The sequence below is a fragment of the Dipodomys merriami genome, unplaced genomic scaffold (genome assembly GCF_024711535.1).
Source record: "Dipodomys merriami isolate MVZ:Mamm:240054 unplaced genomic scaffold, mDipMer1.0.p SCAF_28, whole genome shotgun sequence".
NCBI lineage: Eukaryota > Metazoa > Chordata > Mammalia > Rodentia > Heteromyidae > Dipodomys > Dipodomys merriami.
In genome coordinates, this window is record NW_027204270.1 from 9,881,166 (window position 1) to 9,901,478 (window position 20,313).

The 20,313-nt window shown below is 44.9% G+C and overlaps 1 pseudogene; it reads right to left on the reverse strand.

Annotated features, from left to right (window-relative positions):
- Positions 1–886: 886 nt before the first annotated feature.
- LOC138838458 (serine/threonine-protein phosphatase 2A catalytic subunit beta isoform-like) lies at positions 887–8,099 on the reverse strand (annotated as a pseudogene).
- Positions 8,100–20,313: the final 12,214 nt, after the last annotated feature.

Sequence of the window (20,313 nt, forward strand, 5' to 3'; positions counted from 1 at the left end):
ATTCTCTGTATCACAGATGCCGCGGTGGGGTGGGGGAAGGATGGAGGGAAATGATGAGATCTGAGAATCTTTCCTGCCCAAAAGGAGAGGTTCCAGACTCACCTGCTCCTCACATCTGCAGGAGAGGAGGCTGGGGCGGCCCTCACGCTCTCCCTTGGCATTGAAATGGGCCCTAAATCCCCAGATGGCAACACCCACGAGCCCAAGAGGACATGGCTGAGCCCTCTACTACTTCCGCTGTGACCTCCTGTGCTCGTGATGAGCGTGAAGATGGTGCTTTTGCTGAGTGGAGTTGCTGGTGCGTCTCTCTGGGTGTGAGCAGCTTGGGGAGCCAAAGCAGCAGCAGCAGCAGCAGCAGCCTACAGTCATTCCCATCTGTTTGCTTATAGTCCCACCTGCTCCACCATAGACACACACACACACACACACACACACACACACACACACACACACACACACACACACCAGCCCAATCTCAGCAGTTCCTGAGCACAGGGTTGGGCACCTACTGCAGAGGGAGCTGGAGCCCAGAGCTTTAGACTTGGCCATGGAGATGGAATGACCCATCCCTTGTCACAGCTCTGGGAGGAGTAACTTGTGGTCTCAGCCACAGTCAAGGCCAGAGCAGCTCTGAAGGGCTGTTCCCCACCCAGTGAGCAAGAATTACACTCAGGCTGCCTGGCCCAGGGACCAGTTCAGACACTCCTAGTGCATATCTGCTGAGATTGGAGCCATGAACTCCTAGCCCCTCCCAGCGAAAGCCAGGATCCCCTCACCAGAACAAAGCCCTGAGGGGACAATAACAGCTGCCACATCTGGACCACCTGCTCCCACCAATGCTCCATCCTCCTCCTCTCATCTGCTGTAACCCATGAGCCTCTGCTGCTCATCCTGTGTGACAGAGGAAAACACAGAGGCTCACAGAGGTGCAGCAACCAGCCTGGGGTCCCTCTGCCACAGGCAGAGCTAAGCTTGACCCGGGAACCTGATGTTGGAGCTCAGGACCCTCTCTACATCGAACCCAGTCCTGCATGTATTATCTGCCTCCACTTCTCCGCACAGTGTTGACCACTGAGGCCAGCCATGTTCCAGGGCAGAGCCCCAAGTAGCTCTGGAGAAGAAAGTCATGGTGTCTGTTAGCAGGAAGCCCTTACATAGTGCCAATCTTGCATATTAATTGCATTCACATGCAGAACAGATGGGGTACTGCGCACCCCCCCCCCCCGTCATATTTTTCACAGAGCTTTGGTCCAGGAGATAACTATGTAATTAAAAGAGGAGAAATGCAAAATAATCCTCTTAGTGAGCCTTAACCACCTCCCTCCCTTGTAAATCTATTAATGAACTGTAATTGCAAAAACAGATCCTTTATTGAAACATGGTAACCAATTCACTGTGGGCCAAAGAGTTTCCCAAGACCTAAAATCAGAAAGAGGAGTACATTAATTCACTTAATTCTTTATCTATATAAAAAAATTTAAATATTAGTTGCAAAACAATTTTCCATCTGCCAGTAGAGAGTAGCTTCCTGGGTTGATGATCAACCCAAGTCCTGGGTTGATTCCTTCTTCCAAGTATTTGGTTTTAACTTCTGTGACTCAAACCTGGAGCAGGGAGAGATGTGAAAATCACACCCGGAGTGGGGGTTTCATGAGGACATGAAGCAGATGTGAGAAGAATCAGGTCCAGTCAGCACAGGAATTTGGAGCTGAAACACCCTAAGATTCAAACCAACCCTACCCTCACCAAGAAGGTGAGTAGGGTCTTTTCAGACAGAGAGCATGGGAGGGACCCACAGAACAGCAGGGGTGAGGGAGGCTACTCCAGCCAGAGATTGCGTGTAGGACAGGCTCCTTGTAGCTGAGTCTGAGATGGAAACTTACAGGATGACAGGTCATGCTGAGGATCATGGTCAGGAGGTGGGACATGAAGGCGGTCATGCAGGGCAGGCTGACTCCAGCAACATGTGATTCTACCTACCCAATGTCCAGGCATCACTTCTGAACACAGCCTCCTATTTTCCTTGGGGAACCACAGAGCAGCCTTCTCAGACCTAGAGGAACCTCCAGAAATCATCCAACCCCTGATGAATAGTAGAACTCCAGGCATGGCCAATCAGAGCCTTGCATCTCCCTGCCACAGTGACTGGCTCAGAGATGAGCCAATCCAAGCCAAGATGCCCCAATCCAAGCCAATAAGGCTGAATTCTAAGACTTTCTGTGGACTTGGTGAAGTCCAAGGTATTCTGGAATTCTGGAACATCTGGCAAAGATATATCCTGCCAGAATAAGAGGCCTGTGCAGTGATGATGAAGGAAAAAAATGTTGTATTACTTCCAACCAGCCATTCCTCTATCCTAGTAACACACACACACACACACACACACACACACACACACACACACACACACACACACACACACACACACACACACACACACACACACACACACACACACCCTACTCCTGCCTTCCTGTGGATTACTTGTTATTTTTAGACTTCAATTTTAATGTATCTATGCTGCCTTCAAGTATATCTCTGTATAGCAGCATTAGTGACTGCGCTAGGCGTTAAATCCTAACCTTACTTTGTGGTTTCTCTTCCCTCAATTTCAGTGATTCAACAACTCAGGGAACTGGAGTCCAAAATTATTGAATGGAAAAATTCCAGAAATAAGCAGTTCATATGTTCATTCTGAGTCGCATGATCCAGTGTATCCAAGTGGGATATGCTACCCTTCCCTTGGCCACTTTTTACTCCTCCCAGTTCCCAGATCTACTGTCTAAATATCACAAGGGTGTATATGGGGTTGGTTCAGTGCCACCCAAAGATTCAGGCAGTCACTGGGGTCTGGAATGTATCCTCTGTGGGTAAGGGGTAGGAGAGGCTACCATCCATAATTTTACAACCTACTGATGATGTCATTTTACCACTTTGAATAAAGCATAGAAAATTTCCCACCCTTTACTGTCCCCTATTCATTCATACTATCAGTGTACATGTTTAGATCAATATCAGAATTATGATTTTGTTTCAGACACCAAACCAATTTCAAGTTTCTTTTAGAAAACACAAGAAGAAAAACATCCATTGAGATTAATCATATTTTTTGCTTGCTGTCTTCTTCCTAGTGTTTCCATTTTATAGTATATTTTCTATTTAGAATTTTTTAGCCATTCTTTAAGATGGATAGGCTAGTTTCTTTTTTGTTTCTTTTTTATCTTGGTACTGGGGCTTGAACACAGTGTCTTGAGCTCTTCCTTGGCATTTTCCATTCAAGGCTGCACACTTGAACCACGCCTCCACTTCCACCATTTTTCTAGTTAATTGGAGATAAGCATCTCACAGACTTTTCTGTCCCACATTCTGTCCCACATTCGAACCACATTCCTCAGTCCTCAACCTCCTGAATAGCTAGAATTACAGACATAAGCCAGCAGTTACTGGCTTCCAATTATTTTTCCTTCATCTCATAGTATCTTTCTCTTTCTCCAGAAAAGAAGTTCTCACTGAATGGAAGATTCTGAATGGAAGAATCCAGACTTTGAAATTTTCTGTGCCACTTCTTTCTACCCTCCATGGTTTCTGATGTTATTTACTACCCCTACCTCCACCCACACACACAAATAGGTAAGAGGCCATCCCTCTCCTGCTGCTTTCAAGGTGGGTTTTTCGTCTTTAAATTTTTAATTTTAATTTTTAGTATGATGTTGTCTTGGTGTGGATTTCTTTAAAATTATCCTGTCTGGGGTTCACTCAACTTCTTCAATCTGTAGGTTTACATTTTTGCCAATTTTTTTAAAATTAACTTCTTCATTTTTTTTAGTACCCAGGACTTTCTTTTTCTTCTTCTTTTGGGACTCTGATGATACTGATGTTAGATTGCTCATTGTAATTCTGTAGATCCCTGATACTCTGTTCTCCTCCACCCAACCCCCACCACCCAACCCAGTTTCTGTTGTTCAGATTGGAAAATTTCTATCATTCTACCTTCAAGTTGACTGGTTCTTCTGTCCTCTCCCTCTGACTGTTGAACCCACTTGTTGGGCTGGAAAGGTGGCTCAGTGGTAGAGTGCTTGCCTTGCATGCATGAGGCCCTGGGTTCAATTCCTCAGCACCACATAAGCAGAAAAAGCTGGAAGTGGAGCTATGGCTCAAGTGGTAGAGCCCTAGCCTTGAGCTGAAGAGCTGAGGGACAGCACCCAGACCAGAGTTCAGGCCCCACGACCCACAAAAAAAAAAAAAAAAAAAAGAATCCTAACCAATGAACCCACTTGTTGGCATTTTCTTTTGGTTACTGTTATTTGTGGTGTGACACATGATGTATCTCCATGATGTTCCATGGGCATTTGAAAAAAAAAATATGCGTTGTATTTTGGGTATTGTATGTATGCCAGCAGGCTTTTTTATTGTGTTATTCAGATATTCTGTAGCCATATGTTGTATGAGTATATTGTGATGTTTGTGTGTTTTGGTTTTGGTTTAGTTTGGGCCAGTTCCACCAAATTGTCTTTTAAGTGATTCACTTAGACAATTTATATTTAGTTGTTAATATGTTAGAGCGTACACCTGCTATTCTATTTTGTTTTATTTCCCATTCACCTGTCTTTTTTTCTTACTAAACATTTTTTAGGATTTACGTGTGGTATTTTGAGGAACATTACTCTGTATAGCTTTTTCCATGTGTCTAAGTATTATGACATACATAACTCTTCATACTCTTTAGTAGCAATATTTTAAGTGTAGACCCCTTACTTCATTTAGGTCCCTTTATTCTCCATACTTTATAAATATAATTTTCTTAACTAAGTCCTTTGCATACATTGCATACTACCCTAGATGGTGTTTAATTTTTGTTTCAGCCACCAAATATGACTGAAGAAACTCATGCAATAACTGGCAGAGAGCAAGGGAAGGAATGACATTGTCAAAAAAAGAAATGTGCTCTTTTTTTAAGTTCTCAGGTTTATTATGAAAAACACTGCAGTGCTCTTGTACAGTAACATCTTACAGGAGGAGGAAACAGCTGTTCATAACAACTCACCGGGTTCTGACAGTTACAAAGAACAACAGGGGCTGAGATTTGAGAAGGGAATAAACTGAGTGCAGGCAAATCATGCAATTAAATTAAATGATATCCATGAAAATAAACAAAACAACTTCAAGACTCATAAGGAAAGGGGGGAGGGCGCTTGGTACTTATTTTTTTAAATGTTCATTAAGCTCCAATGATTGTTTGCTAGTATCCTTATCTAAAGTCATGCTGAGTAAAGTGATAGCTAAGTGGAAGTTAAACTGTATTCATGAGGTGTTAATGCTTTCATCTTATTATCTACAGTCTCTCGGAGAAAGCAAAGGTAACTACAAATAGTGTTATGCCAGAAACTCGTTTGTTGACCAACAATGTCACGTCAGCGTGCAATGAACTTGTTCATTCTAAAGTGGTCATGGCTGTTGATAGCAAGAAGGTTTGTTTTTTTGGGTCAGTTGTGGGGCTTGAACTCTGGGCTTGAGAGCTGTCCCTCAGCTCTTCAGCTCAAGGTGAGCCCTCTACCACTTGTGCCACAGTGCCACTTCCAGTTTTCTAGTGGTTTATTGGAGATGAGAATCTCACGGACTTTCCTGCTTGGCTGGCTTTGAACCATGATCCTCAGATCTCAGCCTCCTGAGTAACTAGGATTACAGGCGTGAGCCACCAGTGCCCTGCAAGATTTGTATTTTTAATAGATATTTTTATTGTAAAGATACTGGACAGAGTGGTTACAGTTACATGAGTAAGGTAATGAGTACATTTCCTATCAGGCATTGTTACTCCCTCCTTTGTTTTTCCCCTACCATCCCTTCCTTCCTCACCTCCCCAACTCCTCCATCCTCCTCTCCCCCCAAAGTTGTAAAGTTCATTTTCAACATAGTGTCTTGTACATCTCATTGTTACAATGGGTCAACCTATATCCCTATTTCAGCATTTTGTTATTTCCCTTCCCCTCCCCAAATTAGAAAAATGTGTATACAAGTTGCAGGGCACCGAAATCAAATACAATGAAAACAGGGGTTCTACCATGGGGGAAGAACATACAAAAGAAACCAAAAATCACATAGTACATTATATGTACATTAAAAACTACAGCAACAAAGGTAAAACCTTTTGTGTCCCTATCTTGGGGTTCATTTCGCTTAGCATCATCTTATATGGTCATTTGTACATAGCTTTTGAGCTTTTCTGCTTGTCCTAGACATATATTAGTTATTGCAGATAAGGGAAACCATGGGACCTATGTTTCTTTCAGCCTGGCTTACTTAATATAATTTTTTCCAAGTCTTTCCATTTCCTAACAAATTGGGCAGTGTCACTTTTTCTGATTGAGGCATAGAATACTATTATATATACATATATATACACATATATACATATATACATATATATACACATATATACATATATATACACATATATACATATATACATATATATACATATATGTATATCTATATCACTTTCTTGATCCGTTCATCTACTGAGGGGCATCTGGGTTGGCTCCATATGTTAGCTATGGCAAATAATGCTGCGATAAACATAGTTGTGCTGGTAGCTTTAGTAGGCTTTGTTTGTGATCATTTGGGTAAATACCCAAAAGTGGGATTGCTAGGTCATAGGGGAGCTCTATGTGGAGTCTTTTGAGGAACCTCCACATTACTTTCCAAAGTGGTTGAACAAGTTTACATCCCACCAACAATGCAATAGGGTTCCCTTTTGGCCACATCCCCTTCAGCATCTGTTGTTATTAGAGTTCTTGATTATAGCCATTCTAACTGGAGTGAAGTGGACTCTCAATGTTGTTTGATTTGCATTTCTTTTATGGCTAGAGAAGTTGAGCATTTCTTCATGTGTCTATTGGCCATTCTTATTTCCTCTTCAGAGAAGTCTCTCTTTAAGGCTTTAGTTCATTTATTAAACGGGCGGTTGTTTCTTTGAGGATTTGTTGTTGGGAGATTTAATTTTTTGAGTTCTAAGTATATTTTAGACATGAGACCCTTGTCCGTTGTATGGCTAATGAAGATCTTCTCCCAATCCATGGGCTTGATCTTGCTTGCTATGTCCTTTGCCATGCAGAAGCTCTGCAGCTTCATGAAATCCCATTTGTCCAACCTTTCTTTGATTTGTTGTGTTTCTGGGTCTTTATTAAGAAAATTTTGGCCTGTGCCAACGAGCCCTAGAGTTTCTCCTAAGATTTGTATTTTTATATGGTATATCTTTTGGTCTGTGTGAAAGTAAGTTTTTTTTTTTAATGTTAACTATTTTCTGACACTTCGGAGTCACTAGTGCTCTTCCCATTTCATTAGGTCAATTTATGGTTCATGGCAATACTGTACACGTTTAAAATTTCATTACTGGAAGTAGACTGGGATACAATGAGTCACATGTGGCTCACCTCTACGAGGTGCCGAATCAAATCACAAAATAGAATATTTGAGAGTGTCATCAAACTCCATGACTGCAGCTTGGTTACCACAATGATAGCAGTAATTAGGAGCACTGGAAATCATTACTACATTCCAGTCATGACACCACTTATATTCCTCTATCACCAGTTGACAAGCTCTAGATGCCACGATCATCTGGATCTGACCACAGCAAATCACACATTGGACCCTCATGGGGAATTTCCTGTAGGCGATCGAGCGCTCTGATGCGATCCAATATATATCTATGGATACTGAGAGACCACTAAGTAGACAGAAGATCTATCCATCCACCAAGGCAGTGAGAGGAAGACAGTCGAAAGATCTGTAAAATATTTCCAGACATTTGCATTTCCATATTTCCTTAAATACTCATCATAGAAATGATAAACTTATGTGATCTTTCTGCTCTCATAATTCCCCCCAGGAATGGTGATGTGTTCACAGTAAGGAACCTAAAGAGCTACAAGCAGTGTGACTGTTTTAACAGAATAATATCCTCTGTCAACATAATCTCCCATAAACAAGTAATTTGTACCTGGCAATTTGCCACCAATTCTAAACAGTTGCATGAAATCGTGAAATTGCCCGTGCATATCTCCACAGACAGTGACTGGACAATCGAACCTCTTGCACATTGGATTCTTTTTTTTTTCTTTTTTTCTTTTTTTTTTTTTTCTTTGTGGGTCAAGGGGCTTGAACTCAGCTTGGGCGCTGTCCCTCAGCTCTTCAGCTCAAGGTGAGCGCTCTACCACACTCTACCACAGTGCCACTTCTGGTTTTCTAGTGCTTTATTGGAGATAGTCTCACAGACTTTCCTGCCTGGGCTGGCTTTGAACCGTGATCCTCAGATCTCAGACTCCTGAGTAGCTAGGATTACAGGTGTGAGCCACCAGCGCCTGGCCTCACACTGGATTCTTTTGTCAGAGTTTCTTTAGCCTTTCACAGAGATTCTTGCCCTGGGACTCTAACAGCTGCTTGTACCTGTTCAGCAGTTTGATCCACTGGTCCAGCTCCCTGATGAACATCTCATCCATGATGTGAAACACCTAAATCCACCATCGCTCTGCACTGCTCTGTAATGTCGGCTGCCAGCTGCTGTGACTCTCCATCCTGAAATGCACTCTTTATCTGACTTGTATAACTGTAGCCCCTCTGTACATCACCTTATAAAAACAATTAAAAATTTTAACTAAAAAAAGAAATGCATGCAAGGAAGGATAGTCTACTTTCCTCTGCACACACTGATAATCTCCACTCCTTTCTGGAACCAAGCTTTCTTCTCTCTCATCGTCTCCTCAGTTTAGAGAACCTCCCTTAGCTATTATTGAAGAGTACATTTGCTAGGCACAAATGCGTATTCTTCACAGTTGTCTTTTGTTGTTGTTGTTGTGCCTTGCTTAGATCCACTTAGCTTTGGTTTGCTTTGCAATAGAATCTTACAAGGTAACCCAGACTGACCTTGAATTTGAGACCTGCCTGCTTTGGCTTCCCCAAGTGCCAGGATTACAGACATGTACCACTATGATTTGCTTCCCTTAATTTTTGGTGGCTATTTTCACCCACTATTGACTGTGTAGTTGACCGTTCTTTTGTCTCTGTCCTTGAAAACTGTTGACCAATTAATGTTGAGACCTCCTTGGTCTCAAAAAGAGACATCTGCTGTCATTCCAATCATTGTGCCTTCAACGCAGCCGATGGTTTCTTTCTGACTGCTTTCAGAATGTCTTCCTTGACTTTAGTTCTGTTTAATCTCAAGGACATTTTTTTCCAAGAAGTATAATCGCAATGTGGCTTGTCACAAATTCTCTGTGATTAAACTATTGGCAGCTTATTCAGTGCATGTCTTGCACTAAATCTGGGGAGTTTTTAGCTTGTGTTTCTTCAGGTGTTTTTTCAGCCACACTCTCTCTCCTATCCTTTTGAGACTCCCGTACTATGAGTATTAGCTCTTTCGTTATGGGTTTCATAGGTCTCTGAGACACTGGGGTTTTATTTGTTTGTCTGGTTTTCAATCTATTTTTTTCCTCTGCTTTTCAGAACAAGTAAATTTGATTCTATCCTTGAGTTTCCTGGCTCTTTCCTTGAGCCCCTGTAGAGATATCCACTGAGTTTTTATTCCGGTCATTGTGTATATTTCAGCAGTACTGTAGTTTCCAATCTTGTTCTTTCTTTATAACTTCTATTTATTGAGCTGTTTCGTGTTTTCATTTGTTTAGGGGAGAATTCATGACTGCTTACTGTATTATTCCTGTGATAGATGCTTAAAGTCTTATCAGGTTTATTTCAACACCGATTCCATGTTGGCATCAGGTGATTTTCTTTTCTCATTCAAGCTGTGGGGTTTCCCTCCCCCTCTCTCCACACACACACACACCCTGTGCAACTGTTCTTGGTATGATATGATAAGCGGTTCTGTTTTATTGTATTCTGAACAGTTTTGGCAATTTTAAGCCCTTGATTTTTATGAGGATTTTTTTTAATGTTGCCAGGAGTTGGAGCAAGAAGGCCCGATGAATGAGTATGTATGAACTCAGTACTCCCTGGCCTGTCCATGAAGATGAGACTCCAACTCTACCCCCTTTGGCCTCTGAACAGAAGTGTTAAGCCCAGCTTCCTGCTGAGCTCAGCTGAGCTCTGGCTAGAGAGAGCTAAGGACTGATTCCTCTGCTTGATTCCTGCATGCTGTGGGCAACCCTTAGCTCCTCTCTGGCCTGCTGACACAAGCAGGGAAAGCAGAGCACCCACCAGTCCAGTGGCCCCTCCAGCTCAGCTGGCTTCATTGATACAAGGCTGAGTTCCACTGATAATCACCAGATGTTTGGAGATTGGGGTGTTTTCCTATGTTGTCTCATTGCTACCAGGTGGCGGGGGTGGGTGTCTGATTCCACCTGGAAGGGGTGTCAGAGCCCCTTACCTGCTTACCCAGAGTAGGGATGGGGAAAGAAGGTGCATCAGCTCCCTGCCACTTCCTGCCCCAAGTACAGAGCAGAGGTGGGGAGATGGAAGTTTTGCTATTGGTTGGAGTTGTTTGGACAGCAGGCTGTTCTGTTGCAGGGCTACCCTGTCCTTTGGCCGGGGCCAGAGATCCTGCTCGGGCTTTGCTAGTCTGTTGGTTGGTTTCAGACTGGAGCCTCTGCAGTACTCTGTTCCGCACATGTAGGAGACAAGGAGGAAACTTACTGCCATATTTGTCTCAAATCCTGAAGGCCACTGGGAACACATGAGAGACATCCAGCTCCCACAGCTGCAGGCCAGCTGCAGATCTCACGGTGGCAGAGTTTTGAAGAACTCGTTCTATGAGACATGTCTCTTGTGCCAAGGTCAGGACCCTGATAGGAAAGGAGAATAAGCCTAAAGCTTGGGTGAACAAACTCAGAAAATGAAGTCCTCTGAAACTTCCAGACCTACAGAAGCAGCCTACTCCCCCATCAGAAAACAGAGGCCCCCTTTCTGGACTGTCTATGAAGAGGGCTCAATGAGAAGAGGCTGCTAAGATGTTGCTCACCTTCTCAGGGTCTGCCCAACATACTCATCACCACAAGACCTCACCAAGAGCCAATCAGAGAAGTGCTGCATGGACCTAAAGAGGAGCAGCAAGCCTTGGCTACGTGAGCAGCAAGAACCAGCAAAGGCTGCCAGAAGGGAGTTCTGCAAGTGCTGGATGAAGGAGGGTGGGAAATAAAGCTGATGGGAGGGACTGGGCTGTGATGCTGGATTAATCATTCTGGAAGGGGATACTGTGCTACTGAGGTAGCTCTTAGAAAAAGCTAGATGAAGTTAAAATGTCACTCACCAGCTTGGAGGGAAGGTAGGGATTAGAAGGCTAGGAGGAGCAGGCAGGTTTAAAATAAAACATGGACTTTAGAAGACCAGAAAATCATTAGTTGGTTGTGTGGCTCAGTGAAGGAAGGAAGGGGCTGGAAAGTTCTAGTGACTGGGGCACCAGCAGCACTGAGAAGCAGCTCCTGGTGGCTCAGCTCTGTGGCGAGGGCTGATGCTAGGAAACTATTCCAGAACAGGGTTCCCTGGCAACTATAGGGTGACGGCAGATGGCACTTCACCATCAGAAATGAGCATCATTATTATTGTAATGGGTGGCAAGGTCAGAATGATAGCCTCATTAAATCTAACAACTTTTAAGCTTAAAAAGAGTTGTAAGGGATTGAGAAGACAAGTCACAGATGAAAAGAAAGTATCCGCAAATCTGACCAAGGCCCTGCTCCCAGAGCGTACAAAGAACTCCCTTCACTCCATAGAAATCTATTTTTAGATTGACGAAAAGTTTATATGGGCAACAAATAAATACACACACACACACACACACACACACACACACACACACACACACACACACACACACACACACACATGGCACTGAACCTCTTTGGTTACTAGAAAATGCAATTGGAACCACATGAGATCTTTCTACACTCCTATTAGAATTACAGAAGCTGGCTGTACACGTACTTGAGAGAAACAATATAAGGGTGAATTATCTTGGCTCATGGTTTCAGTCCAAGATGAGCCTCTCTGGGTCATGATAAAGAAAAACACGTTGGCAGAATAACATGGCAGAACAAAATGGCTCACCCGTTGGCAGTCAGGAAGCAGAGAGAGAGAGAGAATAAAACAGGAAGAGCCATCTTTCAAAGGCACATTCTCAACTGCCCACTTCCTCCAACTAGGCTCTGCCTTCCATAGCTATACTCCTTCTAATAATCTATTCAACTTGAGCTTCTCAATAGATTAAACCATCTGTTAGAACAGATGATCCTTATGATCCAGCCTTCTCTGGAAATTCTCTCAAAGGCACATCCAGAAGTGTGCTTTACTAATCTCCTCACTAGCTCTAAATCCAGTCAAATTGGCCCTCCCAAACCTTGGGAAGAACATGATACAATAGCAGCTCACCTTTACTGCTGGTGGCAACAATCTGGCTGTGAAGTAAAAAGTTAAATGTGCACACCACCACATGATCAGCCGCTCCACATCAAGGTATGTTCCCAAGAAAAATGAATAGGTAAGTACATGCCATGTCTCACAAATGTTTACAGCAACATGTATCAAAATACAGGAAACAACCAGTTCATGTTTATTGGAAACAACCAAATGTCCAGATCAACAAATTACAGTACATCCACACAATCAATTGTAACAATAAATAAAGAGAAATAAACATTGCAGCACACAACAATAAAGATGAAAATTAAAATTACAGGCAAAAGATGAGTGTGACTGGCTCATGTCTATAATCCTAGCTACTCAGGAGGCTGAGGTCTGAGAATCACAGTTCAAAGCCAGCCTAGGCAGGAAAGTCCATGAGACTCTTATCAACTAAGCATTGAAAAAGCCAGAAGTAGAGCTGTGGCTCAAATGATAGAGGGCTAGCCTTGAGCAAAAAAGCTCAAGGACAAGACACAGGCCCTGAGTTCAAGTCCCAAGACAGACAAAAGAAAAATCATCAGCCTAAGTGAAAAAAAACTAGGTGAAAGAGTACACATTTTATGAATTTGATCATATAAAAGTCTCTAAAATGGAAATTAATTAATATTGACAGAGAGCACTGTCTAGGGAAAATAGGGGTGAAGAATAGGTGAAATAAAAAGACACGATACCACTACACATTGACGTAGATGGCTGTCAACTTGTGGTCCTCTAGAACCAGGAGCTCTCTTGTGTCTAGCAAAGCATCAGCTGGCCAGTGTCTGCCCAGGCTGTCCACCCCCAGCAGTGTCAGGATAGCAAGGAGGAGCAGACCCTCACCCTCCCCCCCCCACTCAGGCAATCCCCAGAGAGTTATTCCAGCTGCCAACCCCAGCCATCACGGGTAATGAATAGCCATTCCTCAGCATCTCCCAGGAGATGGGCCCACGTTAATCTGCTGCAGAGTCATTAGGAGAGAAAATGTTTGCTCTGTGGAGCTCCCAATGGCCTTTAGAAACTGCAAGTTCAACACTAACAGCCACAGCAGCTCAGGCCTTAACCCTCCCCTGTCCACCACAGGGCTAAGACCAGAGTAAAGACAATTCTGAAGGTCACTGGCCTAGACTCCCCCAGGAGCTCTGGGTCCTGTTTCCAGGCTCTGTTCAGCCGGGTGAACCATAAGTTCAAGGGGAGAGAGGAAGAACAAGAGAAAGGAGACCTTGAGGCTTTGAATCCTGCTATTTGTAGACAGAGCCCTTTTGACCTCTCCAGCTCAGGACTGGTTAAAGAGCAGAGCTCTAGGAGGCCTGGGCTGGTGACGTTGGGTCAGTCCCTCAACCTCTCTGCAGATCCCTGTGGGTGGTTGGGAAGGGGCTGCTGCAGGGTGAGGGCTGGAGGGACTCCCAGCCTGAGGATGTGAAGCTGTGATTCTCCCCCAAGAAGAGCCTAGTGTCTTTCTTGGGAGAGGGGTGATGTGTACTCACCCCACCCCAAGTCTCTGCACCAAACCTGCTCCCAGCTTGGACTTCCAGTAGCCAGGTAGACAGAAGAGAATCAGGTGATCTGGATGAGCTGAGGGAGGGGAGGGGCCCCTGATACTGAGACTCCCAGGTGCACACATAGAGAGAGAGAGGAGAGAGAGAGAGAGAGAGAGAGAGAGAGAGAGAGAGAGAGAGAGAGAGAGAGAGAGAGAGAGAGAGAGAGAGTCCATAGCACTGGTGATCCAAAGGGAGCAGGGACTTGCCCAGATTGAACCTAGATCTTTCTATCCCAGACGCCAAACTCTCACAGATAACACAGAGAACATGAGGTGTGGCCTTCCCTCCACCCCAACTACCTCCTGCTGTACACATGGCACCTCCATCCTCACTACCTCTGCTTCTCTACTCAGTCTTCCAGCCTGAGAGAGGCAGCCTTCCCTGACCTCTGACAGCTAGACCCAAAGTGCCTACTGGCCAGCCTCTCCTTGTTCCATTTCCATGCACAGTGTGGGGTTTTGTCCCCACCGCCCAAGGCGGAGCGCATTTTGCTGTCTCCTAAGGTTAATCCACATGGGCCAGGCACTGATTTGGAGCCAGGCTCTGTGACAGCTGCAGAGGGGTTGCAGCACACAGCCCCTGAGACCTGCTGGTGCCCGGGGAGCCCATGAGATCCCAGGAAGCTCCGGTCCTTGCGGGCCCTTGAGTAAACTGAGAGCCGAGGTGGGAGGAGCTGCTCCGGGTCACACAGGGAACCAGAGGCTGGGATTCAAAACCATGGCTGGTCCCCTCACCCACTCAGTCTCCAGACAATATGACAGAGCTGACGGTGCCACTGATCTCAGACCGTGAGGAGGTAGGGGGAGGACTGCCTGGTCAGGGGCTGTGCTAGGTGATAAATCTCATCACTTGGAGCTGGTATGTCCCTGCTTACAGCTGTGCCTTGGAATGAAAGCTTTGGCGTGTGTGTGTGTGTGTGTGTGTGTGTGTGTGTGTGTGTGTGTGTGTGTGTGTGAATGTGACAGGCAGAGAAAGAGAAACAGAGAGACAAAGAGACTGAGAGGTAGTATGCACACGCATACACAGGTGCAGTCTGGACCATCCTCTCTGCTTCCCAGGACTGACCTTTACTTCTGAGCCTGTCCTGAGTCTACTGTAGTTTCCTGTTTGAGGATGGAGTCTACTCAGAAGTGTGTTTTATTTTTCTTGTGATCCCACCTCACTTGGCTCCTGGGCTCACCTCAGGGTTGGAGAGAGAATGAGAAAGGGAGGAGGTGAGAGAATGAGGGAGAGAAAGGGAGGGTGTGAATTAAGTTTCAGGATGCTACAACCAGAAAGGCTCATGAATCGAATGCTCTGAGACACTCTCGGGAAGGACATAAGAATAGCTGGATAACATAGGAGGATCTGGAAGGAGCTCACTTCAGGGTGGGTAAAGTGTCCAGCCCACGGGGCTGAACCTCACGCTTAACTGCACAGTTAGGCTGGTCCAGGGCCCAGCAGTGAACCTGCAGTGGGGCCAAACAACTTCAACCTTGAGGATGGGAGGCACTGGGCCATGAGGCAGGGTCTCACAGGGCTCGGAGGGCACACTGCTCCATAGATGGTGTTATGGCTTGAGAATGCAGCGTGCCATGTATTGAATACTTTGACTCAGTCAGGCACCAGTGGTTCACCCTTGTAATTCTGGCTTCTCAGGAGGCTGAAATCTGAGGATTGTGGTTTGAAGCCAACCCAGGCAGGAAAGTCCAGGAGACTCTTATCTCCGATTTAAAAAATAAAGAGCTGGAAGTGGAGTTGTAACTTGGATGGTAGAGCACTGGTCTTAGACAAAAAAAAAATCTTAAGAACAATGCCCGGGCTCTGAGTTCATACCCTAGGACCAGCACAGAAGAGAGACTGGGGGCGGGGGGGGGGGGAATGCTTTGAATGCTTCTCAGGAATTGGTCACTCACTTCAAGGTGTGAAAGAGTGAATTTGTTTGAAAGATTTTTTTTTCTTACCTGTGGAATCACTCAGAGGTGGGTACAGCCATGGTCCCGGGGAACCAGGTATACAGCTTGAGCTAGCAGCAGACTAGCAGAACCTCATAATCCAAGAATTATGAGGTCAAGCCTTCAAAAGAAGACCTTGGGGTCTGGGAAGGTGGCTCAGTGGTAGAGCGCTTGCCTTGCATGCATGAGGCCCTGGGTTCGATTCTTCAGCACCACATAAGCAAAAAAGAAAAAAGCCGGAAGTGGCGCTGTGGCTCAAGTGGTAGAGTGCTAGCCTTGAACTGAAGAGCTGAGGGACAGCGCCAGGCCCAGAGTTCAGGCCCCACGACAGGACCAAAAAAAAAAAAAAAGAAGATCTTGGAGGCCAGGCAGGATGGAGTCCCTGCAGATGGTCCCTGAGATGCCAGGAACATGTGTCTAGGAAAGCCATGGGCTAGAAGTGCAGCTAGCCCAAGGGAGAAACCATGTGAATACAAATGCCAAGGCTATGGTGAGGAGCAGGGCTTTAGGAGCCCATATCCTGCTACCATGTGCCTTAGATGCTGGACATGGAGCTACAGGAATTTATGGTTGCCCTACTGGGTTCTTGTGTTATTTTAGTACCATTTCCCTAGCTACTTTCCCATTCCTCCCTCTAGGAATGGAAATATTTACTCTGAGCCAGGTATCTTTAAACTGTGCAGCTTTTTTTTTTAACAAAGGCTCACAGATAAAAGAGGCTTTGCATCTCAGAAGAGATTTTGTCTTTTTTAAATTATCTTTAAGTAGTTGCACAAAGACGCTTCAATTCAACATGTCAGTTTGTACGTACAATGCATCTTGATCAATGTCACCACTTCATCATTCTCCTTCATCTCTCCCAACCCTACCCAACCCTCAATTTACCTAGCTCCATTTGCACAGATGTACATTGAATATTATGACTTCACTGGCCCACACTTCCTGTCTCCATGCATCTGCCCCCCCAACCTTTGACCTTGACCCCCCACCCCACTGTACAGCACATGTTCCAGCTTCCTGGAACATGTTCAAAGGAGTTACACCATTGCATATGCCATCCTTTATTTAATATGTTCATGTACATATGCATATGACCCTGGACATGTTTACATATGTAGTTATAATTTAGAGCTAAGTTCCTCATATAAGAGAAAACATGCATCCTTTGACTCCCGAGGACTTTAAGTCTGAGCTTTTGAAAAATATTGGAGCTGTTGATTATCTGGAAACTCTTAGAAGTGGACTAAATATATTTTGCACCGTGTGATGGCCATGAGCTTCTGGGGGCCCAGGTGGAATATCATGTCTGCATATGGAATGTCCCCACGGGCCCCTGTGTTGAAGTCTTAGTCCCCAGCTGGTGGAGCTCTTTGGAAAGGTGGTGGAAACTTTAGGAGGTGAAGCCTAGCTGGAGGAAGTAGGCCCAAGAAGGCATGCCAGTGGCTGAGATTTTCCTAAGTAAAGCAGCTCACAGGGCCAAAAGTTGGGGAGGAAATATTCCATCGAGGAGTGGTAGTGATAGTGATAGGGATGACCTTGGGCTTCTTGGAAGAGGTGGCCTCTGAGCTCAGCATACATGTGAGGAAACCAAGCCAGGAAGAGAATAGTGTGTGTGAAGACCAGCCAGGAGACACACCCTCGTCCAGAGGTTGCAGGTGGAGGTGCCCAGAGAGACACAAGAATGGTTATGGATGCCATCCTAGGATGGTCTTACCTAATACAGATCTACCACACTATATCCCTAGGGTGTCCACAAGGATAAGAACTGTCTTCCTCCATGAAGTCCAAGGGTAAATACTGATTCGGTTGCAAGAAAAGGCAAAGAACAAGATGGCCTGGGGAGAATAATTCTGGTCTGAAGCTAATGTGAAACCACTCATGAAAAGAAGGGAGAATGAAGCTGGTGGGAATTATCCAAGGGAGCATGAACCTTTGGGGTTAGGGGACTGAGGCCAGGAGAGTGGACAAGAGACCCCTCTCCCCACCCCCACTCCCAACCTTGTGTTTTAGCACTGTGGATAGTTCCCAGGTTTACCAGGTGGATTTCTCCTTCTGTCTCCTAGGATCACTCATTTTCCTCTGTCTTTCAAATAATAGAGTTGCCTGGTTGAGAGAAGGAATTTGTTCTTGCAAACTGTGCATTGTGATTGGGAATGAAAATGGGTTCTGGGGTCAGATGGCCTGAATTCAAATCAAATCCTGACTCTGGCACTTGCTAGATATATAATCCTGGGGATGTTTCTGACCCTTTCTATGCCATGGCTGTCTAATCTCTAGGAGTTTTAGTGAGGATAAAAATCAAAATAATGAAAGAGCTAGCATGATGGCCAACATAGAGTTAATGCTAAAAAATAAGAAACGTAAAAGTGAGTTACAGTGCTGATGCTATTATCTCAAGATCTCTCTGTACAAAAATGAGGGTTCTTGGGCTCCATCTTCATTTTTTAAAATCAAGCCATATTCATATTATTTATTCATATTGTTAAGATATATTTTGCCATGATAATGCATTTTCATATTACTTGGTCAATTATTTGAAGTAAAACAAAATAAGGACATTGGGCTGAGTGGTGTTGATGTTTCATAATTGTGCCATTCTGTGCTGTAATTATGCAGTATCTTTGATTTATGCTGTTTTGTGAGTGGGTAAAGAGTCAAACATGGGAAATAATGAGAATCAGAGTGTTTGGAACAAGTCATGGGAAGCGCCAGCCACAAAGAATTAAAAATTCTTTTCAATGCCTATGTTCTTAGTCTCCACTCCCACCACCCCCATGTATGCTCCAGTTTCTTGGCAGTCTGAGCCATGAAAGGCACATTGATCTCTGTCTCATCAGGTCCCACACGTCAGGCACACTGGGACACTGTGAGTGTTTTGGTTTGTCTGTTTGTTTTTGATGGTGGTACTGGGCTTCGAACCCAAGGCCTCATGCTTGCAAGACAGATACTCTACCATTTGAGCCACACCTTTGACAACCATTCTGCACTGTTTTGTTTTGGGTCTTGCTTTTGGTTTTGTCATTCATTGGGCTTGAACGTGGAGTCTGAGCACTGTCCTTGAGTTCTTTTGCTCAAGGCTAGCACTCTTCCGCTTTGAGCCACAACACCACTTCCAGCTTTCTGGTAGTTAATTGGAGATAAGAATCTCCACAGACTTTCCCTCCCTAGGCTAGCTTTCAACCTCGATCCTCAGAGATTTCAGCCTCCTGAGTAGCTAGGATTATAGGTATGATCCAGTAGCACCCAGCTAACACTATTATTTTCAAGGTAGTATCTCATTTTATGCCTAGGACCACGGGGTTACTATCTTCCTACTTGTGTTTCCCCATGTTACTGTGGATAAAAGCCACGTGCCACTGCCTCCCAACCCCCAGACATTGTTCTTCCCTGTATATCTGGGATAACAGGTGCATGTCCCTGCACACAGCCATTGAATGAGATGGAGTCTCACAAACTTCCAAAGTAACTAAGATTTACAGGCTTGAGCCACCATACCCAGCCTTGAGTTTCTTGAATAGATCACAGCTCTTCTCTTGTCAGAGATGTTTTATGCATGTGCTGTTTCCTTGGCCATTGAGAGAGGCAAAATTCCAATTCAAGTTGATTTAAATTATTTTTAAAGACCAATTAACTAATTGGTACACTTCTCTGAAAAGTCTAGGAATTGATGGCTTGGGCATAGCAGGATCCAGGAACTTAAATGGCATCATGGAGATACGTTATTTCCATCTACTCCACACTGTCTTCATTCACAGTCAAGCTCTAGGTAGGAAAGGAACAGTCTTCCACCACGCCAGCTTAGCATGTCTCTTTCATGACAGCCAAAGATCCTGGGGCTCACAGAGGGTAACTCAACCCCTCAGAGGCTGGGGTAGGGGGCGGGGGAACCTGCAGCAGTTCTGACTCCAGCCTTGGGTAGAGGTGTTTGGGAAGCAGTGGGGATGGTGTTATTAGTAGAGCACAGGCCTGGACCCTGTGGTCCAGCTGGGCCCTGGACCAGGGCAAATGGCAGAGACCAATGAGGATGGCAGGACAGAACTCAGCACCCTAGGTTGGGGGTCTAGGCCTGAACTAGCTCTGTGTCAGCTTCTCCCTTGCTGTGTGACCTTGCTGTATCACAGCCCCTCTATGTATCATCTGTAAAGTGGAGATTATTATTATTGAGCTTACAGGACTTTTTGAATAACCATAGCAGGCCAGGAAAAGCCTGCTGGGAAAAGTCAGATGAACAGAGGTGGGGGAAGGAGGGGCTGCCTCTGCTCCACTTCTACTCTCAGCCAATCCCTGCTGTCCTCGCCTCCAAAAGCCCAGCTGATTGGAGGAGGAGAGTTCTTTATGCAAATGAAGTTACTCTCTCCCCAGCCCTTCATCACTAGGGCCTCACATGTCTGCTGTCCAGAAGTTCCCAGGTGGTGGTGGCTAGAACCTGTGGAAGAAGTGCAGACTGCTCAGTC